Source organism: Tyto alba, unplaced genomic scaffold (genome assembly GCF_018691265.1).
Source record: "Tyto alba isolate M040663 unplaced genomic scaffold, T.alba_DEE_v4.0 Super-Scaffold_1, whole genome shotgun sequence".
NCBI classification, from domain to species: Eukaryota; Metazoa; Chordata; class Aves; order Strigiformes; family Tytonidae; genus Tyto; species Tyto alba.
The window spans coordinates 27,815,774-27,835,074 of NW_024881261.1; the positions used below are offsets into that span (position 1 = coordinate 27,815,774).

General features: G+C 42.9%; 1 protein-coding gene across 9 annotated transcripts in view; it reads left to right on the forward strand.

The window, feature by feature from the left end:
- The window catches only part of ZMIZ1 (zinc finger MIZ-type containing 1), a 359,077-nt gene that overhangs the window by 258,711 nt on the left and 81,065 nt on the right, over positions 1 to 19,301 (forward strand). The window contains exon 1 of one of the 9 annotated variants that reach the window (XM_032982162.2): positions 6,710 to 6,865. The exons of 7 other annotated variants lie outside the window; for them this stretch is intronic. The gene's annotated coding sequence lies outside the window, so the exon portion shown is untranslated. Of the gene's footprint in view, positions 1 to 6,709; positions 6,866 to 7,045; positions 7,433 to 19,301 lie in introns of those variants that run through there. One more of the 9 variants, XM_042792979.1, reaches the window with a different exon arrangement.

A 19,301-nucleotide genomic window follows, 5' to 3' on the forward strand; every position in this document is an offset into this window, starting at 1 on the left:
GTTTGTATCACATATTCCTTCTCACTACTGATACCTTCCATATTTTAGTGGATTGGTTTTAAAAATTAATAATATAAAAAGCATATAAGCAAATAGCTTAGATTTCTTCTCAAACCCATTTTTGGATTAGGGGTGCTCAGTAAAATGGGGCCCACAGGATTATGCAGAGGGGAGGATGACTCAAATTGAGCCACTCCCCAGAAAGCCTGAGCAGCCCTGCTCACAGCACTGCTTCAGGGACGGGGATGGAGTAAGAAGTGCCAACTGGAGATATGTGTATTGCCTAGAAGGAAAAAATAAAGGGAAATAGTGACTGGGGTTAAGTATTTTCATGAGATTTTAGTGGGGAATATTAATACAATTTATATTTCTGAAAAATACTGTTAACAGGCAGAACCGCACAAACTGGATTTCCAATGCCAAGAAAAGCCCAGGAGCCCTAGCAGGACTTCTACTTTCCAAGCTTCTGTTTCATGTACTCTTTCGCATCCCTGTAGTCCTACATAGCCTCACAAGCTTCTGTTCTGATAGTTCTCTGCCTTCTTTCAGTGAGACCTGATTAGGTTGCTGTCTTCAAAGCTGCCTCCTTATCCCAGGAAGAGAAAGCTTAGCTGTAGTTAACCCACAGCTTGCCAGAGGTGGGGCTTCAGCTACAAATAGCTACATGCTTAATAAAACAAAATATTTTGACTGAGAATATAATCTTGAGTATCTCAAAAAGCAGAAGAAAAATATGTTTTATTAAAATGCATAGTAAAACTGTCTTAGAAAGAGAGGTAGTAATACGCATTGTGTTTGGAAGTCTTGCTTCGTGTATAATAAAGCTTGTAGTCCTTTGCAGAACACAGGAATGCTGAAAGATTAGTTTGAAGTCAAGAGTTGATCAGATATTCCCCCAAAGTGGTAGCAGGCTAAAAGTGTCTAAACTATATGAGGAAAATCAAGTAGTTTGCAAGATGTGGCATGAAAATATTTAATCAAAAATTAGTGAAGAATATGGGTATTTTAGAATTCCACTTGATCATGCTGAAAAATTGGATTTAATATCAAAAGGGTTTCAGTTAATTTCTATTCCTGTCTGATTTGCTAGAAGAGATGTCATGAACTCTAGTCCAGGTGCCAAAAGAGGCACTGCAAGTGGAGATGAGCACTGAAGACATTTGTCCCATGCCACTTTACCAAGGAGTTTGAATTGAAGTATCTAAAAGTTAAGACATCTCTAAAATTTGGAAAAACAATAAAGCTTCCATGTCACAAAAAGTAGTTTTTAAAACATTAGTATTTGTGGCAAAACAGATACAGTAAAAGGAGAGCAGGGCATCACAGGTGGGATACGTTCTGTCTCTCTTTGGAATTGCCTGATGGACAAGTCAGGGTGGGAGGGGGCAGCTGCAGTAGCTCTGCTGAAGGTGAAATAGTGCTGGAGACATCTCTGAACTAATGCTGTCATTGTACAGTGATTTTTTTAGTTCTGTAAAGCCTCTCTACTGACTGTCTTCCTGCATTACAGATGTAATTTTTCCTTAGTGTACTTCATTCTTTATTTCTACATGGTTTGGTTACTTTTTGATTGTCAGTTTTGTGTAAAAGTGAAGAGGACTGAAGATATGAATATGATGACTGTAGCTTCACTCTGTAATTCTGGGTATTTTTCCCCCATATTTCATTATAATTTTATAGATATTTTTGTTTTCCTGCACACGGTAAAGACATTTATTCAAAAGAAGGAAGGAAGGAAGGGAGATTGGAAAATTGCAACATTACATTTTATGAGATGGATTTAAGGTAGACCTCCTTTTCTAAAGAGTATGGCAACTGACAGAGGTGTTTTTCATTGCGGTGCCTACAGGTCTATCCTGAGCCTCTGCAATAGGTTTGAAGTATCAGTTTTTCATAATAGGGTAAGAAGAACACGAGCATTTCCATGGTCTTGAAAGTTAAACAGGGCATAACTCTCAGGAGGTTTTGAGTGTTTCAGTCCAGTTGTTGTGTGCATCCCAAACAGCACTTGGTGTTTCCAGGTGTGTAGTCCAGATCAGAGGGTCTGTCAAAACATTTAACTACCAAGGGCACATGCAAACAGTGGTTGTGGGCAGCAGGAGAAAATTAAATGCTGTGTTGTTACATTTTGTAACTTTCCTACCTTTGTTTTATAAAGCTTGACAAAGAAGGGGACAAAAGGGTAAGTACTTTAGTCATAGTAGTCTCTGCAACATACTAATCTTTGACTTAAAACAGGACTTAAACCACATAAAAGAGTCTTTTTTACTTTGCTTTTTACACTGGCTTTTCCTCTTACACCTCCCTCTGGATGGAGTTGGTTTGATTCTGGAAAAATGGGTTATGCATGAAAGACACTTGATGCAGAGTCAAAGGATTTTTACTTTTTTTTTTTTTTTTTTTTTTTTTAATTCTCCCCCCTCCTCCCTCCGCACCCAGTACATGGTTGGTTTCTGACTGGGATGCAGCCCTGTGATTTATAACAGCTTCAGCTGACTCAACCTACTGTGAAACATTAGGAAAAATCCACAAGGCCACTGATCCATGTATTCTGCGTATTTCAACTGTGTAATTGTAAGCCTTCCTTCTAAAGGGTTTTCTGAATCCTTTGAATCAATAGTAAAATATATACATATCCAGGGAACTAATTCTTGGGCAAATAACCTGCTCTAGACAAATGTTGTAAGGAACTACCCTGCTGTGTTCAGCAGTGTAGCAAAACTCTGATGAATAAAGATTGGTCCCCAAGATGAACCTTTAAATCTTTGGTCATAGAAAATTTGCACTGCTAAAAGGTGATATTATGACTCAGGGAGCAATAACTGCTATTATAGCTCCTTGAAGAAAATTTCCTTACCCCTTTTATTTTCTTTCTCTGAACAACTTTTCCGCTCTTTTCTCTGTGCACCTCTCATAATGAAATTACAGTAGAACATGATGATGTCCCCCCTTGTAGAGTCTACTTGATACTGAAGCATCCAAATGGGGGATTTGATCTCTGCCCCTCTGCAGCATTTCTATCTTTTCCTCTTGGTTATCTGTCTTTATTAGAGGTGTTCGTGTATTGGGTTCATTTTTTGCAGTATCACCAAAGAGGGGTAAGGAGGGAGAGAAGCAAGACTTACATCCAAAGGCTACCTCCCTTGTACTAGTTGAGGATAAGCATCGTGACACCAATGTTGAGCAAAGCCATGTGAACATACAAATCTGTTCACATTGCTATCTTGTTCACCATAGAATAAATAAGATGGTGTTCCATGGGTACGCAGGTCTGTTGCACCATCATGACTTGAGGATGGACTTCTTTTTAAAAATACACTCCTTGAGAGAGAAGTGTCTTGGCATGGAGAGCAGAGAGCAGTACCATATGGATGTGCTGGTGGTGATTTGTTCCTCTGCCAAGCAGTGACTGACAGGATTGAGATTTGGGAGGATTCTGATCAGTAATAATGCTTGGCATTGACAGCAAAGGGTAAATGGACAAACGCTGCCTCCTGTTTCAATGTAAATGGGACTCCTCTGAAGATATTTCAGCTCTTCTCCTTAATCAGCTAAAGGTGGCCCAGACGAGCATCTCCTCCCTCCCCTCTGTAGGACTGAACGATGCCCCGATCCCCTGTCTCCCCTCGCCTGCGGGGCTGAGTGTCTCACTGGCCCCGCAGGAGAGCGGCCGCTGGGGATGCGAGTGGGCAAGCACAGCACCCGCCAGCGGGATCCCTGGGGCCTCAGCAGAGCTGCACAGAGAATGGCCAGAGTCTGCTCTCCCACCCCTGCATTTCAGAGGTGCTTCCCAGTACAGACCTGCTTCTCCCAGTAGTAGGTGCCTTCAGTGAATCTTGTTAATACTTATCACTGCCTGAGATAACCTTCCCTGTGATGTAATTTGACATACTGCTGTCAGTGGGGCTTAAACATAGTAATCTTTAAAAATGATTGGGAATTTGCCCTAGAGAAAAAACTGTTATGATTAATTTCTACAAATGATAAACCACTCCTTCTTCAAAATACTGCATGCTATGAAGTGTGATTTAATCCATTTAACTACAGAGCCTGATGCTCCTGACAACTGTGACTCAAATGTCATCACAGAAAGTGATATTTCAAGTGTCGGGGTGGGATTAGAAACCTGCTGAAGATTTATCAAAGGAGAAGTAAGTACATAATTTTTAGATAAGTGATTTGTCTACTCTAAACCACTTCCGCTGAAAAGACAGGCAGCTTAAAAGAGAAACTTACACTGTTAGAGTAGAAAGAGTGTTTAATTGCAGGGGGAGCAAAAAGGCAATCTTACTTATGATGGTAGTTAGAAAAACAAAGGATACTGGGGAATATGAGTCTTCTATACAGAAATAACAAAATAATTTTTTCCCTCAGAAAATAAGATTTCATTGAGGTTTGCATGAGGAACAAGCCAGCCTCGATATTTGGGACCTTGCAACTGCCTGATACGTTCTTCTTGTTGCTTTGTGTTTATTTCCAAAATACGAAATAACACCATGATAGCTTAAAAAGTATGGGGGGAAAAAAAAAATGCATTAAAGCCTGAAACCAGCACAGAAATGTACATTCTGTGTCTATCTAGGATTTATGTAGAGTTGCGGTCAATGATAAATTTCATTAGTGTCCGCCACATCTGAACTCAGTGCAGTTTCGTTAGTAGGAAAGTTGGTCCTTGCTTGGGATTCTTGCCATGCTTCTCTTACTGCTTTGCCAGTCCTCTAAAACTCATGGTTACTATTATCTAGTCTGCCAGCCCAGCTGTATAATTTACAGCTCCTTAAAGCATTTGTCCACTCTGAAAGAAAAGAAGAACAGTTGTATGAGGTTCTGTACTTTTCTACAGTGTAACTGAATCTCAAATTTGATCAACTGCAACGGAAACTACGTTTTGTGTGAGAGTTTCTTCCAGCAGCCCCGTGGGCCCACCTCCATCTCTGAGGACCTAGCTGAGGGCCTGCCCGCGCTGTACGGACTGTCGGCTGTGGATGCCGGCTCTGCGCTGGGTGTTGTACCACCTGTAGCAGCCATGTTGTTAAGAAGTCTTCCTTCAGTCAGGCCTGTGCAGCTCAGAGATTGCAGAAGTGTCACGGAGGGTTTGGTTTGCAGTACTGCTCAGTCTGGTGGCTGAGGAGAGAAAGCAATAACCCTGCCTGAGAGGCTGACCTTGAGCTGGCACCTCAGGCCTGGAAGTTAGGTGAAAAGCACACGTACCTTGTTTGAAGTGGATTCCCTGGGAAAAAAAAAAAAAAAATGAACATGAAATCTGACAGTGCTTTTTTGTGGAATCATTTTTCAGAGAAGAGCTGCTCTTTGATATCTGTGATAGTTTGCTGCTCCGATCTGTCATGTTGCAGACTCTTTCTGCTAAGGTGTTTATGAAGCACGGCTAAGTGACTGTAGGCATGGCAAGGAAAGCTGAGGCCATTTTTTTTGCTGAAAGGAATTTTGCTGGAGAGCCAGCATTTTTCTGTTTAAGTCCTCCTTTTTTGTTGTTTCTATTTGGTTAGGTTTTTCGCTGGAACCTGCAGGCTAGCTTCACTGCAAAAGGGCCGGGTGCGCCTTTAAGAGGTGGAGGTGCCTTTGTGCAGGTTGTGCCGGGGAAGGAAGTGGCTCCGCACCGCAGGAGGCTGGCAGGAAAAGGCTGGTGCTCGGCTGGCCACAACTTAAACTGCCAGTTTTCCCTCTGAGAGGGACAAAAAAAACCTGTCACATTAGCTTCCTGTTAGGTTTGTGTTTTTTGTTTTTGTTTTTTTTTTTCCTTTGACACTGTGAACGGAAAGGCTGTCCACCAAAGGCTGTGTCGTGGCACAGTTTGACACGTGAAACTTGTCTAAAACTTTAATGGGCAGTGCTGAACTCGGAGTGGCGTGGGAAAGGGTGATGCTCTTAGAGCAATGGGCGGCCGGCGGAGGTGAAGGTCTGAACTCTTAAGGGGGAAGAAAAAAAAAAAAAAAAGGCAACCAGCCCAAGCAAGGCTGTCTCGCTGGTGACAGCGCTCCCAGCCGGCAGCCGCCCTGCCTCAGTTTCCCCTGCGCAGCGGAGGCGATGCCCGCGGGAGCGCAGCGCCGGCTGAGGCGCCTCTGGGTACCCTCGGGGCTGCAGCTCGAGCCGCCGGCCGGCACGGCGACCGCCCCGGGTCCGGGCCCGGCCCCTGCCCCCGGCCCGGCCCCCGCCCCTGCCCCCGGCCCGGGCCCGGCCCCGGCCCCCGGCCCGGCCCCCGCCCCTGCCCCCGGCCCGGGCCCGGCCCCGCCGGTCCCGCCCGCCGCGGCGCGGGGCGGCGGCCGGGCCGGAAGGAAACTCCCGTCCGCGGGGGCCGCCCGCCCCGGGCGCTGCTCCGCCGCCGAGGCTGCTCTGGACGCTAATTAGCATGACTAGTTTGATGGATTTAGTCAACAGCATTCAGCAAACAGGGGAGGGGGGAAACAAGTGTGTAAGATTTCCCAAATCTAAAGACTTTTCAGCCCCGGTGCCCTTGATGGTTTGTTACGCGGACTCGAACAAGTGTTGCTTCCAATTAATTGATCGAGGGGATTTATTTTAGTATTTTGGCTGGATGCCAGAGACAGAGGCTTTGTCCTAGCGTTTTAAGCACCACCCCTCCTCGCAAGTTTGAAATGTGAGCTGCCTGGGTGTTTTTTTTTTTTTTTTTTTTTTTTTTTCCTCCTCTCTCTTTCTCTCTCTCTTCCTTCTGGCAAAGTGGCTGTGGCTGCGTGTGTGTGCGTGTGTATGTGTGCGTGTGTGTGTGTGTGTGCGCGCGTGTGCGTGCGTGCATGAGTATGAGAGAAGGAGGGAGAGGTGTAATGGGAAAGCAAGAGATGGATCACTAGAGACAGAAAACCATCAATATCAGTAACATGCAGCTGAGGTGAGATTTTTCTGAGTGTTTGATTTTCTTAAAACCCTTTCAGAAGATTTAAAGCAGCCTTCTGCCATGCTGTGTGCTGAAGACGTACTCCTAAGCAATGTCATAGGGATGCTTACATGTATATTGCCGTTTTAGGTCTGTTCGCGTACGTGTGAAGTTTTAAAGCTTAACCTGATTCTCTTTATTGTCTCTAGAGGGTTGTAGCTTGAGCACAAATAGCCTGTTGGCAAGTACGGCATGAGCCCATTAGCAAGACTCCATCTGTGATTGGTTTTGCCTGGAAACCGGGAGACAAGCAATGAATAATTGATGTGTGTTGTGCAGTAGCTGGACAGGCAAAGAGGAGAGAGAGAGAGGGAGAAACAGAGCAGGGTGCCCTCGGCGGGGGGAGAGCGAACACGCTCGGAAATAGCTCCTGGCTGCCTTGTGCCGCGATGAAGGCAGCCCCGGCTGCCTTTGTTCTGCACTGCCTGGCTTCTGCCTAGAAGTGTTCGCAGACATCTGCGGCCTCTCGGCGGCGGGGCCGCGGGGCCGCCCGGCGCGCTGCGAGTGCGGGGCAGCCCGGGGGTAAGTGCCGTTCTCCGGGGGGCGGGGGGCCGCACGGGGGGGAGTGGGGACGTGCGTGTGCGTGTGCGCGCCCGCCTCAGCCCGCCCGCGGGTGGGTGTGCGTGTGTGTGCGCGCGTGTGAGTGTGGGTGCGCGCGCGAGCGGGGTGTGTGTGCCAGCGCGAGGGTGCATTGTGGGTAAGGCAGCGCGGGGGGGGCTGGGGCGGGCTCCCACGCAGCCCCCCGCCGCGGCGGCCGCCCCGTGGGGCGCTGAGCAGGGGGTCCGCGGCTTGCTAATGCAGCTGGGCTTCGCCGCGCTCTCCTTTCAGGCGGCGAGCCGTTTACGTTTTGCAAGGATCTCGCTCCTCGTATCTGCAGTCATGAAGCCACAAGGCAGCGGCGGTTGCCGGTGGCGTTTTCTCCAACTTTAGCCTGTCTGGCGCTGTCAAAACGTGACGAGCTGTTCTGCGAACAGCAGTGACAACATTGCAGCCACCATTTCATTTTTGCTGTCTTTATAAAGACCTTGCCGTGCCGAGCTCACATCTGCGGCAAGTGGTTTCAAAGAAGATCCCAAAGAAGTATTAGTATCAATGGCAGTCTCTGGTATTGAGGTTAACAAGTTTTTTGCCCCTTGAGTAGTAACAAGTGTCTTGTTCATCTCTTTGCCTGTGTAAAAACTAAAAAGATTATTTAATTTGCGTACGATTTATGGAGTTTTCAGAGAGTTTTGAACTAGTGATGCTAGAGTGGAGTTTGGGATGTTGGTTTATTTTTTGGTTTAGTTACGCAGATTAAAGCAAATAATAACTTAAAACTAGACGTGGAATATATTTACGTACAGCAAAAGTGAAATGCAAAGAATCCATACAGCTTCAGAGTTTGCAGCTCAGACATTGACAGCGTGGTTTGCTGGGGAAACAGACTTGCTGTTGTAGGTAGCAGCTCTTCCATCAGTGAAATCGCTGCGTGAGGTGAAATAGGCTTTGCCTAAAGTTCTGTCAGGGATCGTGTGTCCACTGAAGTCACTCTCAAAACAAGTGTTGACTTCAGTCATAGAAACTACTTCCCCTGAGCTCAGGTGAACTCATGATAAGATCTGTCTGAAAATCCCTTAGTATCTGTCAACTTCTGGTGAAATAAATGCTTTCTGTAGACACATCTCATGGGGTCACCTGGCCAATTTGAACCCCCGTTTATGACAACAACTTATCTTAGCTCATAAAAGCTACTGATGATGATGTTTGTTTGGCAGATCTGTTAGATTTTGAAGAGAAAAGTCACTGCAGAGACAGTTTCTTTCAAGTCATGTCTCAGTCAGGTTAAGCTAACCAGGTCATTAGTCTGGGGTGACTTAAGAGAAACAATTAGCATGGCTGAAACACGACCTGGAAATGGAAGTACATAAAATTAAGGTCCAACTGAAATTGCTCTGAGTTGCCTAATATTTCCTTTGATTTTTCCTTCAGTTAGAACTTTGTTACAGTTATATTGGTAAAGAAAGTAATTATCAGCAATTAATCATGCATAAAAGTAGAAGCTCCTCTCAGTGGAGCAGAAGCATGTTTCCTCTGTGCTGTCACTGATCCGCTTAGTAGGATTTTGTTCCTCTTTTTGCTTAGTACTTAAATCAAGATGGCAGCTAAAGTGCTGTAAAACTTGTGAACAAGAGTTTGGTTTTATGTAAATTTGCTTCAGAAGAATTTAGTCAGTAACACTTCAGTTTGAGTTTAAGCAGTGTTACAAAAGGGTCGGTTTTGAATTTAAGATTAAAATTTTGATCTTAAAAAATGCTTTATTTCCACTTACCCCACTTCTACCCCTTCCTGGAGGAGCCATTGGAAAATCTCTGGGGAAATATGTCTGCAAATGCAGTGAAATTTCACTAGTAAAAAAATCATCTGAATGTGCAAGGTACAGCAATTAAAAATACTGATCATGAGAGGTTGGAAATTTAGTCTTTAATCTTGTGTAGATTGTAGTAGATGTTAAATCTGTGCGTGTCAATGTCTCAGTGGTCCTGGCAGAAATGTTGCTGTGTTCATACTTCAGTGAAGCACATGCACTCTTAGGTGTATTACTTGTGCCGACAGCAGCATTTAGTCCTGGAACCCTTACGCTGGAGGCTCCAGGGATGCCCAAGGAAGTTTGTCCCCATGTAGTGCACAGGGGCCAGCTATTGGTTACAAAGCAAAGAAGATCATGCAAACTAGCAATGAGAGAATAATAGAGGATACTTTGGGCTCAATGAATAAACCATTTGTTGTTGTAGTAACAGGTACTGTATTAATTACAGTGAGATAATTTGGAGAGAATGGTTTTATTTAGAGAGAATGGTCTTGCAAAATGGGCTTTCTGCTGTCATAAAGGTTAGTATAGCAATTAGATTAAGAGAGTCTCTGAATCTAACCCCCCCCCAAGCTCCCCAATTACAACAGGTGTAACCAAGACAAGAGAATAGTGGTTTTCTATGTCACAACATAAACAGAGGACGCAGCAGTTTCCACGTTACCCTCGGTTGTAACTGGGGCTGTGACAACGCAGGGCTGTTTTCTCACGACCAGGACACCAGCAAAAGGGATATTACTGACCAACAACAGCAAAAAATCTTACTAGAGTGCAGCCAAGGGGAAACTGTCACTCTATGAGATTTTACAATTGTAATTTCTTTTTTCTCTCACAACAACAGGAAAGACAGAACATTCTGATAAACAGCAATAGAGTTAATCAGGGAAGGAGCTAGCCAGGGGAACACAAATAAACCCAAACCTCTACCACGTGGAACACAGCTAAAGTGATGTTCCAGAGATCTCAGTGAAGATGCTCTCTGGGTTTGTTCCTCTCAGTTTGAGAACAGAGACTGCCACAGGAAATACCTTCCCCTGAGGCTGCTCTTGCAAGTGGAACTTCTTTTTTGTCTTTGGTGGAACAAGCAGAAGGAGCTGCTGTTAACAGACTGCCATGAAACTGCTTGTAAGCAGTTGGACAGCAAAGCTTTTGCTCATGGGGAAAAAAAAAAAAAAAAAAAGAAAGAAAGAAAAGTGGGAAAAAGTGGCTTCCTCCCAGTGCTGTTCAGGTATTACTTCACTGTAGTTCAGAGCTATCCAGGTTTAGAGCTGGGTGATCTAATCTGGGTTTCAGAAGCCTAGCTGGACCATGTGGATAACTGTGCAGGCTGAGTGGATGGTTTACTACCTCTGATACCTTGCAGGGTACAGCATATGGTACAGCATAGATAATATCTTGGGGGGGTTAAAAATATTGCTGAAACAAAGGACCCTACTGCCGGTCCTCTACAATCCTAGAGTTTGTTGTGGGTGGTTTTCCTTGTATGGTCTTTCCAGAGGAAACCAGAAAGTTCTGTGAAAAAACACTAAACATGGCATCTGTTTCACTGTAGTGTGGCATTTTTGATCCTATCTTTGAGCAACCAAAACAAACAGATCCTTATAAAAACAGCTACAAATAAACACACTGTGTTCATACATTGTGTTAATATCTCTTGACTTTTCTAATATCAGGATAGGGACAAAAATTCCACCAGGTGTATACCTGCTTCTCAGATGCTTTAGTAAGAGGCTTGTTAGGTATATAAAATAGTTGTTCAGGAAGTAACTAAAAATGAGCTTCTTCAGTATCGGAACAATTTGAAGTTACTGAACAAAACCTTTTAAACCAGAATGTAGAAGGATGAAGTAGCCGTCAAATGAAATGGAGGTTTCAGTAATTATCAGAGGTACGCCAATGCGCAATAAAGCAAAGCAGTAATAGCTTTTAAGGCATGGTGAAGAGTTTGTATCCATTCATCATCAATGAGAAGGCAGCCAGCCAGTCTGGCACGCACATAGGCTCTTTCACTGAGGACTCAGTAAGGAGACAAGAGAAGCCCAGAGAGAATACAGACAGGTTATTTTCCCCATTTTTAATTGGAAGTTCCCTGAAGAATTTTCTCCTTAAAATCAAGACAAGGTATATTTATAAAATAAAATGAGTGACACTGGAACAGTAATTACTTCAGCAGCGTGGAAGGCTGCCACTCAGCCTACCTATAATAAATATTATACATTTCTCCAGTTCTTGACCTGGATCATTTTCAAATGTCTTGCGTTCTCTTGAGTGTGTTACTAATCCTGATTCCTAGCTTCTTGGGGCTCATTCTGTTGACAGCAATCCAGTGGGCAGGTTTACCTATTTCAGGAAAAAAGTTAATTTTGTTCTCCATTGTCTTTATTAGTACCAATAAAGTGTTCAGACACCCAGCTAAGCTCCTAATTCTTGTTGTTTATTATAACTGAAGTACGGCTCTCATCAGTTTGATGAATAACCTTTAATGTTTATCAACTTCTAATCCTCAAACTGAATTTTCTTGTTAGTAGTTGATGTTCTTTGTACCTCCTTAGTGCCGCTTGCATCTCTTAAATCCCTTAAATTCCAGGAGGTAGACAAGCTGCACTCTTGTCTGTGTTGACATCCTAGAAGCAGACAAAAACCCAGAATTGTTGGTAAATATGAACTTGTTAGATTGCAATTTGAATATAATGTTACAGTGCCTGGATGGGTTCCTTCTTTCGCGTGCTTATCATTAAAACTATTTGTACTGGATTTTCAAAATCAATCTGATGTAACTTAGTTACAAATGAAGGGAGTAGAGCTTCAGCAAAAACAGAACTGGGGCAACCTGGGATGCTCATAAAAATCACTCCTTTACTTATTTTTCGGTATATTTTCTTACTTCAAGTCCAAGAAGGTAACAGAGAGACCTAACAGGAGATTGTCATGTGACTCTCTTAGATATTCAGCTAGCTCTGCTGACAGGCTTTAGTGACCTGTTGTTTGTTTTAGTGGCTTAATATATTTGACATTTTATTAATAACCTTATTTCTGCATCAGTAAGTAGTAGGAAAAGAAAAAAATGCAGTGGATTTTTTTGTCACTTACTTATTGCCACTTACCCATATTCTAGTCAGACTTCAAAGAGGGGTGTTAACAGTACTTTTACTGTCTTATCTACTGATACTATACAACTGTTTAAGAAAGTTGAGTTTTTCAAGCATCGCCCTAACATCACGGCTTTCAGAGGAGCTTGTCATGATTTACTTATTCATACAGATTGCAGTGGCCTATGTAGTCTTGGTCCTGCTTGATCTATCAGCAGTACTTGCTTCTATTGATCATAGGCTGTTATTTGACTGCCTTGAGCAGCTCGTAGGTCTCCCCAGTTCTATTAATGGGGTGTGCTGATTTTGGCTGTGATAGAGTTAACTTCCTAGTAGCTAGTATGGGGCTGTGTTTTGGATTTGTGCTGGAAACAGTTCTGATAACACTGTGATGTTTTCCTTACCACCCAGCAGCACTTACACAGAGTCAGGGCCCTTCCTGCTCCTCACCCCACCCCAGCAGCGAGTGGCTGGGGGGGCACAAGGAGTCGGGAGGGGACACAGCCGGGACAGCCGACCCCGACTGACCCCAGGGCTATCCCACACCGTACGGCGTCAGGCTCAGCAGACAGAGCTGAGGGAAGGAGGAGGAAGGGGAGGATGTTCAGAGCGATGACGTTTGTCTTCCCAAGTAACTGTTGGGTGCGTTGGAGCTCGGCTCTCCTGGGGATGGCTGAGCCTGCCTGCCACTGGGGAGTGGTGACTGAATTCCTTGGTTCACTTCCCTTGTGTGCACGGCTTTTGCTTTCCCTATTAAACTGTCTTTATCTCAACCCATGAATTTTCTCACTTTTACCCTTCTGATTCTCTCCCTCATCCCACCACGGGGGAGTGAGCGAGCGGCTGGGTGGCGCTTAGTTGCCAGCTGGGGTTAAACCAGAACATGGGATCTAACATGGATATTTCTCAAAGTTCTGATTTTGTTGCTCTTGATGGTTTTAACTCTAACCTTCCCACTCAGACAGATGTGCCACAGGGTTGTGTCACACCCTTGGTGTTTTTTGATAAGTTTGGTAATACCTTAGTGAACTTCAGCTCTGTATCTGGGGCTCTGTCCAGATTTGGCTGTTAGATCTGATTTATAAAGCATGTTTGGCAGTGTGCCTGGCTGTCATGTTTGGTTTTAAGTGTGTAAGAACTCCTCCTATCCTAGGTGTAATAAAATGGTGTATTTTTGGAAGTAAGCACCAGTCCTTCATGTTCTTACATATCTTTTCATCTATATGCATTCCTACTCTTTTTCTAGCAATAGGGCAGTTGAGAGGTTTGTCTTCTTCCACATAGACAGGCACTGTTAAATTGTCCTGTTCCAGTCAGCTTTCCAAAGGGCTATATATGTTTTCTCACTATTCCTCAGGGTGGAAATACTGTAATTCCTTAATTGGCTGATTTACCTGGAAAGTCCTTAAAGTGACTACCTAAAGTAATTTGTGGCTGTCAAGAAATACGCTTCAGTAGGCAAAAGGTGCATTAGAATCAGGTTAAAAACAGAAACATTCATGTAAGCTTTTATATGGTGTTAGTCCATTAGAAATGAGATTTTAATCTGTTTATTTTATGGCTTGTGAATATACTTTTAAGCTGTTTGAAAAATAGAAGCATAGATGGTCCTTGTGTACTTGTGTTTCTGGCTTTAATATAAGGCTGACCTTCTTTTGAACATGCAATTAAGCTTCTGTCCCTTATTATTTGTGGCTCCTTGTATCATTTTAATAGAAAAACAGCCCAGCAGATGGTGTTTGAGCAGAAAAAGGAGATAGCCAGTGGCTGGCTTTTTGAAGAAGAATTTGAGGTAGAGAATTATAAGGACCAAGTGATTTTACTTGTAAGGAATGCGTTTAATACATGATGACCCACTGTTTTCACCCTTTGATATAGACATTTTTACATTTAGTGAGTCTAGGATGTTGGCTTTCTGACTTGCCTGACATTCAGCCAGCCTCTTCTTTGTCTCTACATCTACAAAAATATCAGGGGGATTTATTCTCTCATAGGGAGAGATTTGGACTTCGAGAGTTAGTTGATCATTAGTATATAATGCCCCATAATCGTGGATTATGTATTTTGCAATAAGTAGAACCCAAAATACAGTTTATAATTTCTGCTAAGTTAAGAGTGGGTTATAAGAGATCAGAAAAAGGAAGTTTTAATGTCCCATCTTAGGTGTGGACTTAAAATGGCTCACTTGAAGCACTCAGGAATCATGTTGCAAAGGTAAAAATGTCCTTCTCGTTAAATGGCCATAATCTAAAATGTTGTAGAGCACTAAATGATTTATTGATGTCTATTTCTGAGACATTTACCTGCACCTGTGGCCAGCCCATTCCATTTATTTTGGCTTGCTGACAAATTAGCAAGCTATTTGTATGTCAGATTTGGTCAGCAGTCAACTCCCTCCCCTTTACATATCAAACAGCTTTTAATTTAATTTTTTGTGGTGTTGGCAATATATTACCCAGATAGATGTCACTCAGAGGAGCTCTTTTTAAAAAATAAAAGAAAAACGTGAAGATTTTTCTGTGACTATCCTTACAGTGCCTTATAGAAGAGAGCATGCAGAGCAGCTTTCAAGCCTTTTTCACACACAGAGGCAATGATCTGTGCAATTCCTTCCTTTCCATTAAATAGTTTGGAATGTGAAATATTAGGTTTTATATTTAATGACTGGAATAAGGTTAACTCGTGGTTATGGCCATTGTCATTGTATCTAGACACCTGTAAGTGTGCGATCAAAATGACATGTCGAAGTTGCAACTGCATGAATGTGCTGCCTAAATACTCTCGGTAGAGTTGAAGCGTGCATTGCCACCTGCAGTGATTGCACCGCTGTTCGGGAGTAAGTTTTGCAGGGGGATTTCAGGCAACTTTATTGTGTCCTGCTAAATTGTTTTAACTGTTGGCTTAGATCCTTATCCCTGTGAGGATCTGGCCGCTACTTTTCAAAGTCAGAGTGCTCCACTGTTGCACAGAGGCAGTGGCAGGTTGCCTGGCCACAGCTGCCAGGATGTCCCCTGCTCGCGGTGGCACCACCGCTACTACTGGCTGCACAGCAGCCGCCAGTGTTTCCCAGCTGAAGGGGACTAGTGAAACGTATTGTATGGGTATGTTTTATTAACCTTAATTAATCTGATCTTGCACTGTATGAATTTTAAGTAACATGTGAAATTTGGGCTTTTTATATAGCAAAGAGGATTTTCGTGTCATGTGAGCGTGCCTGGTGCTGTCCATCCTGGCTACCTGATTCTGCTAGGGCTCCCTGGGACTGCAGTTGATGGAAAGACCCAACTATTTTTTTTCCCCTCTCAAACAGTGCCATGCTTGCTAGTTAGCAGTGTTGGCACTGTACAGCTTGAAATGTTTTATGGTCTTACATCTACTTAACCTTCAATGTTTTCTGTCAACATCTATCATGACCTGGTGGCCTATGGTTAGTAAAATGTGCCCTTGCAGGCTGCCAGATACTGTAATGGAATTAGGCCTTTAAAATTATCAGACCTGTCAAAGGGGCTTATAATCCTGATCCTGTGAGAGCTTTAAGTGGTTTCCTACCTCCACTTGAACAGACATTTGACCTGGTTGAAGTGTTTTTTCTTGCTTGTTTTGTTCTTACTTCCTAGTAATACTTTTAAAAGGGGGTGGGGGGGCAGGGAGGGAAGGGCAGGAGAGAGAAAAAAATTTGTTTCCTTAGCATCTTTTGGAGGAGTCTCCTCAGTTCTGTTACAGATAGCCTTTTTTTTGGCTTCTTCTCTCTCTCTCTTGCACTTGTAGATTAAGTTCTGCAGATATTTCAGTGGGAACTTGTTCCTTTAAGTAAGGGAATAAGGACACTTCGTTATGTGCATTAGTCAGTCAGTGTGCACTGAGGGCAGACATGAGTCAGGAGCGAATGTCAAGCTTGCTTTGGGAGGGTTGGACTCAATGTAGTGCTCACAGAAAGTGCTGAACCAACATCCCAGGAAACGAATGTTCTCTGCAGAGTGAATGTGGGAAGGAAAGTAACACTGAACAGTTACTCATATTTACCACCTTTGTGTTTTATCCTGAGCAAAGGATAGTACTAGAGATGCAAGATGGTTTACCTTTTGCTAGTTAGTTTTCAGTTACCTGTGGAAATGCTGAAAGCAGTTTTGTAGCACCATGGTGGTCTCCCTGTGACTGTAACACAGTGCTGGTGATCATTAACACCGTGAGAGATTCTGTAATGTTTCTGAACTGAGATATTACATGTGTCATATCCAGTAGAAATTGAAACATGCAGTAGAGGAAGTGATTTGGCCATGTCGCACACAGCCTTTAGCTGAGTTTGTCAAGTCACTTCATCTGAGCCTGTTTCCTGAGTCCCACTTCAGAGCAGTTTCCCATTTTTGTGAGGTCGTTGCATCTGAGCTGTTTGATTCAAATTATTGCAAGTTGTTAATCCTGGTGTTTTTAGTTAAAGGGTGATCCAACTTTGGCTTCTGAAGTAGTGCTCTGCTGACTCAGTTTCTTACCACCAGCAGGGTGATGCGAGGTGAGGAAAGAGAATAAAGCTAATAAAATGCTGCTGTTTTAAAATACATCTCATTTGAGGCCTTATACATAAGTGATAGAGGGAAATGCGCTGCAGCCATTTCATTTGCAAGGAAAAGACCTTTTATTACACAGATTTTTTTCCCATCTCTGTTGTTCTCATATAGCACAATCAAGCAAGGTAAAAGAAAATGTGGTCCCTGCTACTAAACTGTGTGTAGGCATTAGTCCTATAAATTAAATTAATTGGAAAAAAAAGAAATTTTGGGTTGTTTGAGGTGACATTAATTGGGATAGACGCTGGAAGAAATTGGCTTCTGAACAAGGAGGACAAATAGATAAATACCCATCCTCCAGGAAAAGTAATTCCTGTTTCATTTTTTAGAGCAGTTGTACTCAATACTAAGTCCTGAGCTGGAATGCTTCAAAATCCTGACCCTCCTACAGTGACAGGTGTGCTTCTCATTTTTTTGGTGTACAAATCTCAGGAACCTCCAGGGTCCCCACTGCACTAAGCAAGAAGAGGTGGAGAAGTAGGGATGAAATCAGTCATCAGGCAGCCCAGGAGAGTGTCATGAGATGGGCTGTCCCTTCTGATCCAAGAGCTTGAGTATATTGATGGCTAATATTTTTACTTTATGGCAGTCCAGTGAATGACCTCATCAGCTGTTGCTAGCAGATGCAAAAATTATGACCTTGTGGTAGCAAGACAGACATTACCTTGTTTTCTGTGCTTGTCTTGGGATACGAGTGACAGACATGACATTGACAGTTTTCTTTTTGAATAAAATTGTCCGCAGCATTTTGGAAGGGTTCAAAGTAGATTAGAATTAATTGCTTAGTGAAGGGAGAGCAGAGGACTCCTCCCAGGCAGTGTCTGCCCGTTGGTGAAAAATAAGGATTCCTTCTGGCTCCTGGAAAATGGATTTTTCAAGGTTGTGTATCTGTCTTAAGAGGAAGTACCTGAACTGTTGCTATTTCTACTTTCATGGCAAAGACATGATAACAGCTTGGAAAAAATGGGGAGCAGTGAATGTCACCTTTCAGTACTCACTGTTGTTTAGTTAGCTGGATCACAAAGACCTCAGATACCTACTTTTTAATAGAATTTTATTAAACAGCAAGGAAAAGGCAGTTTATGCAGTCAGGCAAGCAGCTTTGCACAGATTCATTGGTCCTGATTGTCTGCTGTGTTCTTCTTAGTGTCAAGTCAAGCAAAGCTGGTGCAGATCACTGGAAAATGTGAACTCTGTTAATGTTTAGTTTATTTAATCCCCAGTGTTGATTCCCAGTTGTGATGGTTTCTGCTACCAGTATGTTTACTTTGAGCTTCCTACTTCTCAATTATCTCTCCTGTAGCCAGAGCACATGTGCCTGACCCATATGACCACTCAGAGTCTGCCTAAGTTGTGCAAAATACAGGGTGACAGATACTTTACTTGAAACACGCATTTGGTTTTCCAGCCATTTAATTAGTTTAAGGATGTACAAATTGCAAAAGGTGTCAGGGTGACCCAAAGCTGATTGAAATGAGGGAATTTATTTGAATGACGCAGAGCCTGATCATAAAATAATGCTGTACGTAAGGTAAACAGTTCTTGTTTTAGTGGAGTCCTAAGTAGTAGCCTGAATTATTTCCTTTGCAGTTCAATTCTGACTGCTTTCAACTACATCTAATATATAATGGCACTTTCCCCTAGCGTTGCTTCACTTTTTGCTTCTGTGCCTACATTTGTGCAGTACCCTGACTGTCAAAATGTCTGACTACAATATGAAAGTTAATGTCTTAGTGTGAAAGTAATATTTATTATTCATTGTCTTTAAGCTGAAATGTCTCTGTTGATATTCACAAAGTGTATCAAACAGCTGATAATTCTTAAAAACTCTCACTTTAAATCGTGCTTGTTACCGTAAACTGAAGGCTGACTGTGGTGCTCAGTTTTCTATCAGTGGAATCACCATCAGCCACCCTTCTGATTTATGCCATTTCAAGCTGTTGTACAGTTTCACTAATAGTATTTGGCAGATTTTTCAAAGTCTTCTTCAGAGGACTTTAGATTGTTAACAGACTAAGTCATTTTTTAAAATTTTTACCAGTTATCACCATCTGAAACTGGAGTCTACAGTTGAGTTTTCCCATATGTATTTTCATTGTTTGCCTAATCTGTTTTGAGATCAGTTTTGCATCAATCAAGGACCCTGGGGGGAAAAAAATAATCTAAGTGTCTCTCTCCAGAAGCTTCTGCTGCAGATTTCATTGATGATTAAGATATTTCTGGCCTGTCCTTAACTCCCCTTTTTCTTCCTAATTACACTAGAGATTGAAGATTGTGTTACATACTGCATGAGTAGAAATATCTACATATACCAGTATTGACTCAAGCAGCAAAATAATCCATAATCAGATTTCCTCCAATGACTGTAATTTCTCACTTAAAAGATGGAA